The 6,000-nt window shown below is 42.9% G+C and overlaps 1 long non-coding RNA gene across 1 annotated transcript in view; it reads left to right on the top strand.

The window, feature by feature from the left end:
- The first annotated feature begins 2,580 nt into the window (after nucleotides 1–2,580).
- The window catches only part of LOC133379474 (uncharacterized), a 28,522-nt gene continuing 25,102 nt past the window's right edge, over nucleotides 2,581–6,000 (top strand). Inside the window, exon 1 of the long non-coding RNA XR_009761184.1 lies at nucleotides 2,581–2,633. This is a non-coding gene — a long non-coding RNA (uncharacterized LOC133379474). The remainder of the gene's footprint in view (nucleotides 2,634–6,000) is intronic.

Raw genomic sequence — 6,000 nt, 5'->3', positions numbered from 1 at the left:
TATTACTCTTCCATTGTAACTAATTGAGGTAATTATCTGTGACTCCAGCCCGGCGTGACAATGCAGCATTCACTCCGCCAAAGCTGCCATGCCGAGAGAGCTCAGCTTCCTCAACCCCGCACGAGGAGACAGATCCCATGGCATCATGGGAGAGCGGTCAGCTTCCCACAAACCTGTGGGTCCATCCAAAAAGGAAATTAATGTGCAATGGTATTCATAATTGGATGGATAGATAGGTTAGATAGATAGATAGTATGCTAATTCTCTTTTTAACTCCCCTAGATGTAGACATTTTCCATGGCAATGGTGGAATGGATGGATATCTGAGTATATGACTGGATTAAAGATGGCCATTCTTGCAAAGACGCTGGCATTTGCCTGCTACTTTCTCATGTTCTCCGTTTTTTAAAGTTCACAAGTTCTTGAGTCTGACTGAAAGGCACCATTACAGTATGGAGTGACATCAGAGTATCCATGTAAGGGAAGTCCAAAGTGGACCCTTTTCAGCACGTAATTAACATGTGCTCTATATCAGCACAAAGGGCATCTTGTCCCATCAAAGCCTCACATATGCTATGGAGAGCTGATGCCAGGTTATTACTCATAATTAGGTTACATTAATCCAAAATAAGTGCTAATTTGTCATAAGTATTATGTAAAAAAGAAGAGAGTTCCAAATACTAGAATTGATGGAAATGTTGTAATTAGGATAAAATATGCTAAAATGTATTTATTCAAGAAAGAAATTATTGATCCTAGGTTTGGGAGAAAGGGAGGAGAAAATGGTGTACAGATGTTTACCATTTTTTCTCAGCAAAACTGAAGCTAGAGAACCGATGGACTTCATGACAGGAACAAATCCAGATGCCCACTCTTCTTCTAAGAGTGAAGCAAACAGACTTTGTGAACCATGCTGTAGATCTGTACTTGTACCAGCTGATACTTTCTTGGATAGAGGAGCCACAGTTTTCACCTGGGGCAAGACAAACAGGCTTGTCTAATTGCCTTGAATGTCTCTCTTCTTCAAAAAGGACAGCTGGGTCTGTTCCATCCTTTTATCCAGGGAAAGGGATAGAGCCAAAAGGAGAAAGGGGAGGTAGGGAGCAGGAAGCTACTAAAGTATGAGAGATAAATAGCCTGATAGTGATGTGTTCCTGGTTCCCAAACTTTTGTTAATGGTGGATTGCATGATAGGGGACTTGTGTCAAGCTCCTCTACCAAACATCAGTCAACACAAAGACAAATCACAATTCACAGATGCAGAGAAATTATGCTTTGCTAATCCTACATAACAGGTAAGATTTTTACTCCCTTGTCATGAGTTCAAGGTTGCATTTCACCAAACAGGAACTTGGGTTAGATTCTCCTGGAAGACTGTTTGGAAGCTTCAGGTGATATGGAATGAACTGGTATGTTTCTTTTTAGGGTTTTGATGCAGTGAATGCCTGGCACCATTTTTACCAGTTTGCATTGGTTGCTTGTGTGTTACCGGCCGTAATTAGAGGTAATGGCTATGACTTATAAAGCTCTGAAATGGTCTGGACCAAGTGTAGTTGAGAAAACACTTTCCCCTTTTGAAACCCCTTGGGCCTTTATGATCAGCTATTCAGGGCCCTGCATACATGTGCATGTATGGCACATACACATACACTGTTTAGGATAGTTCCCTGCAAGACCAGGCTGGCTCCTGTTCTGTATTCATTCAGGAAAACATTTTATAGTTTATTTGTCATTGTCAGAAAATTGGCTACTTAATTACTGGAAAATGACTTAGTAGATTTATGCTGGTTTTATGTTGCTGCCTCTTTCTAGTTTGATTTAACTGAAGTTGATGCTGTTTTAATATAGAAGCTAATGTTTTAGGCTTCTGCAAGCTATACAGAATGTATGTCTGAAAGGAGATGGGGTATACAATTATCTATAAATAAAATAAATCCTGTATAGGAGGGCCCTGCTCTGTAGCATATGTACCGTAATTAGGGTTGCCAGGTTCAGGGCCTGAGACTGATCCTGTATCTTTAGGAGAAGAGAAAGTCAGCCAAGTGCAGGTGTTCTTGCAACACTGTAATGGGAAAAACCACAAGGTGGAATTCTCCCTTCCCCCTGCACAACTTTTAAAGATACAGAGGACCTATTGGTTGCCAGGCCCAGCCTCCAAGATGTCTTCTGTATCTTTAAAAGTTGTGCAAGGGGAAGAGAGAATTCCACCTTGTGGTTTTTCCCATCATAGTGTTGCAAGAACACCTGCACTTGGCTGACTTTCTCTTCTCCTAAAGATACAGGATCAGTCTCAGGCCCTGAGCCTGGCAACCCTAGCCATAATGCTTAATCCAGACTCCTGACAACAGCAATACAGCTTGCAAAACCAACAATGGAAATTTATCTGAGTTCTAGGCTATAAACACACTAGTAGTTGCCAGATCAAAGAGTTTCTATTAGCCACACCTGGAGGGGGAACGGGTTGATCTGCCAATTAGTTGTGAAATCTCTTTGAAGCTGAATTTTAAAAAATCCGCACGCAATCTGCTCCCACCAGGTTTTACAGTAAAAATGGGCAGGGTTTGACTAGCATTGTGTGTCCTTGTTTTCAAAAGAAAGAGGTGGAGAGTGACACATTGAAACTCAGCAGAACAGTGAGTGTGTTTCTACCCCTAGTCTCAGTTTTTGCTCCTGGTTATTTTTGAGCCCATTATACAAGCCTGTCTGTGGTCTATCCAGGTCCTAGAAGTGTGGCAACTTGTGCCAAACCATCTCCCTACTATATGTAAGTTATTATGAGACATCATTTTGGTGAAGTTTGTTTATTCTGACAATTTATATCCCACTTAATTACAGCGATCTCTGAGTGATGTACAAGTGACTCAATACAATAAAGGTAAAAATAAGTTAAAACTATTAAATCAAAAGTCAGTTAAAATGACTGCTGACATAAAAGAGGCTTCAGTAGGAGAAGCGGTTCCAGTGCTTTTACTTCAATAGGCTGCTTGTTCATGAGGCTTGTATGAAGGAGAGCTCCATTCTTTAGTGCAGGGATGGGAACCAGTCCTCAGGCAGGGGATAAGTGGGGAAGTGTGATGGAATTTACTGTGTTGGTATATTTTATTTGTTAATAATTTGTATTAAGTATGGGTTTATTTGTATTACGGTTTCATTGTGTACTTTTTATAATACTTCTTGTGTTCTTTTTTTTCTTGTACACCACTTAGAGATATTTTTATATATTAAGCAATATAGAAATAGTCTAAATAAATAAATGCTGCTGGACTACAACTCTCATCATCCCTGACCATTGGCATGCTGTTTGGGATTGATGGGAGTTGGAGTCCAACAACGTCTGGAGGCCACAGGCTGTCCATCCCTGCTTTAGTGCTCGTTTGTTTTCCATTCAATAGAATGTGTGTGGACAGCTCTCTGTTATTCAGAGGCTGGAACTGTGCTTAGCTGTAAGGGCTATCTTCTCTGGTTAAATGTTTGAAGCCTTTGTTCCCTCCCTCGCAAAACACACATGCACACAAACACACATACACACATTTCTGTGTACGGACCTTTCATGGAGCAGCATACTAATAAAAATTTGAAATTAATTAATCCAGAATAATTTCCAGTGTCTCGCTGGTGCAGTATCTACAGTCACTAATGTGGATATGTAATCCCGCTCTGCACATCAATATTAGTTAAGACATTTAAAGTAAAAATAAATATTGACTTTCAGTAATAAAACCATGTCCCCACCAAGACAGCATACAAAAATTCCAGTTACTGAGAAGAATGGAACCACTTACATACACTGGAAGAATTGTGAGAAACAAAATGATTGGGGTATGTTATGGAGATAATTATTTTTTGTTAATCATCTTGAATTGAGTCCTACAGCTCTTTGCTTTGTAATGGGTCTAGGTGTGCTGGGGGCTGGATTGTAACCCTGCTGCTGGCAGCTCCTATGGCCTCCACTCTCCCCATGATGAGGTAATTGGAGCTTCCTTTTCTCTCCTGCTCAGTCTGCTTCAGTCCACCTATTTGTTTTGGGGGGGGGTGGACTTCTAAATTTTTAACTCGTGGCAGGTGGAAAATCAACAGGTGATGCCTTAACCCCACTGGACCTGTGTCAGAAGCTCTCTACTTGTTGGATTTCTGCCAGTCATGTAGCTGTTAGAAGTACAGAACCCCTGTCCCAAAATATGGCAGGTCTAGTTGCAGTGAAAAGCTACCTGAGGAAAATTCTTGGATGGGTATAAGGGACCCACTGTTTGCCTAAAAGTGCCACCATTCCTACTGAGGCACTTTCAGCCAGGCCTTGCCCTGCTGCAAAGCAGAAGAGGGAACCAGCATTGTCATGGCTTGAGTTGCTATGGTGTCCTATAAGGCCGGGAGGAGAGACTTCCTGTTCCCCCAGTGACCCAGCCACAGACAGCAGGGCTGCCAACCCAGGAAGTACTGAGGTGGAGGCCTTGGCTAGACCCAGCCATCCCAACTGACTACATGCCCCCCTTCTCCTGTTAGATTTCCTCCCCAAGCAGCCCTACAAGTGAGCAGGGAGGTCGAGGTTGCTGAGCCCAGTGCCAAAGCCACAAGGATGACAGCAAAGCTTCCGAGGTGGGGGAGGCTTTGGGCAACCTGCCCACCCACCTCTCTTCCAATCACTGGGTGGTCTGTGCTGTGCCAGGACCTGTGGTGTTTGCGGCCTGCAGGCAAGGAGTGTGAGGGAAGGCCACAATGTTCGGCCTAAAAGAACTACATCCATTTATGTGTTCGCATGCCTGCTTGAAACACATTCACAAGCATGCCTTTTCATCATGCATGCCTGTACATCACACACTGGCCTATTTTTTCTCAGTCCCCATCTCTACATGCTTGTATACGCTTACACACACATGCATACACACCCTCAAAGCTTTATATATAATTTGCACTCAGAAAGACTTCAAGCTTTAACTGACTGAATAGCTGGTACAGCACAGTGAGACTTGCTTGCTCCTGGCCCTGCTGAAAATTTGGAACTTGAGCTTGATCATATAATTATTTCCTGAGCATGCATGCCAACCTTTATTCCTGTATGTCACCCCTCAAGCAATAGCGTAGTGGCAAATTCAAAGTGCAGGGTTCCTTCATGGTAGTCATGCCACACCCCCTTACAGCTATTCCCTCTCTCCCTTGTCTCCCTTGCTCTCCCTGTCTTCTCACACATCCACACTCCACTACAACAGACCTCCCAAGAGCCAATTAGCATGAAAGGGGAGACTGTGTGTTAGGTACTGAGAAGAGTCTTCTCAGTTTCTGACTCACCTTCTTCACTGGCTGGCTGCAGTCAGTACAAAAGGACAAGGACTGTTCTCAGTGGCTAACACTCTTCCTTTTCATGCTATAGGAACTTGGCTGGGGCCCTGATCCCAAAACAGTAGTGGATCTACAACCCCCCGTGACCCCAGGCAACTACATCTCTGCCCTCAAGGCAAATGTCCTGCTGCATGGGGTCTTATCCCACTAAAAAACAGTTTGAGAGTAACTTCTATTGAACTCGATGACAGTAAACAGTCATTGGACTGGGCTGCAAAAATTACATAATTGGTTGATCATCCTAATCATTACATTTGTTTCCTATTCATGTGTATATGAATACTCATGAATATGAATTATGAAAATACTTTCCAGCTTTGAAAATTGAAAACATAGCAGTTCTGCCTCCCACACACACACCCAAAAGGGGTGGACTGAGAGAGACTGAGTTGCAGAGGAAAGGAAGCTCTGATTACATCATGGAGGCAGTGGATAGGGTTGCCATATTGCCCGGTTAGCAGGGTTTTACCCAGATTCTTTGTATGCCACCCTGTGCCCGGTTAGTCCCTTAAGTGGCCCAGATTCTCAGCTTTAATTAAAAAAAAAAATTAAGTTTCTAGGTGGTCCGGTTCTCGAGATGTACATAAAAACGTCAGCCGCCCCCCGACTATTAAATCTTTCTTTAAACAGTACTGTATAGCACTTTGTAGCTTTAACCCCGCCCAT

The sequence above is a fragment of the Rhineura floridana genome, chromosome 3 (assembly GCF_030035675.1).
Source record: "Rhineura floridana isolate rRhiFlo1 chromosome 3, rRhiFlo1.hap2, whole genome shotgun sequence".
In the NCBI taxonomy this organism is placed as follows: domain Eukaryota; kingdom Metazoa; phylum Chordata; class Lepidosauria; order Squamata; family Rhineuridae; genus Rhineura; species Rhineura floridana.
This window is presented reverse-complemented; position numbering and strand designations above follow the sequence as displayed.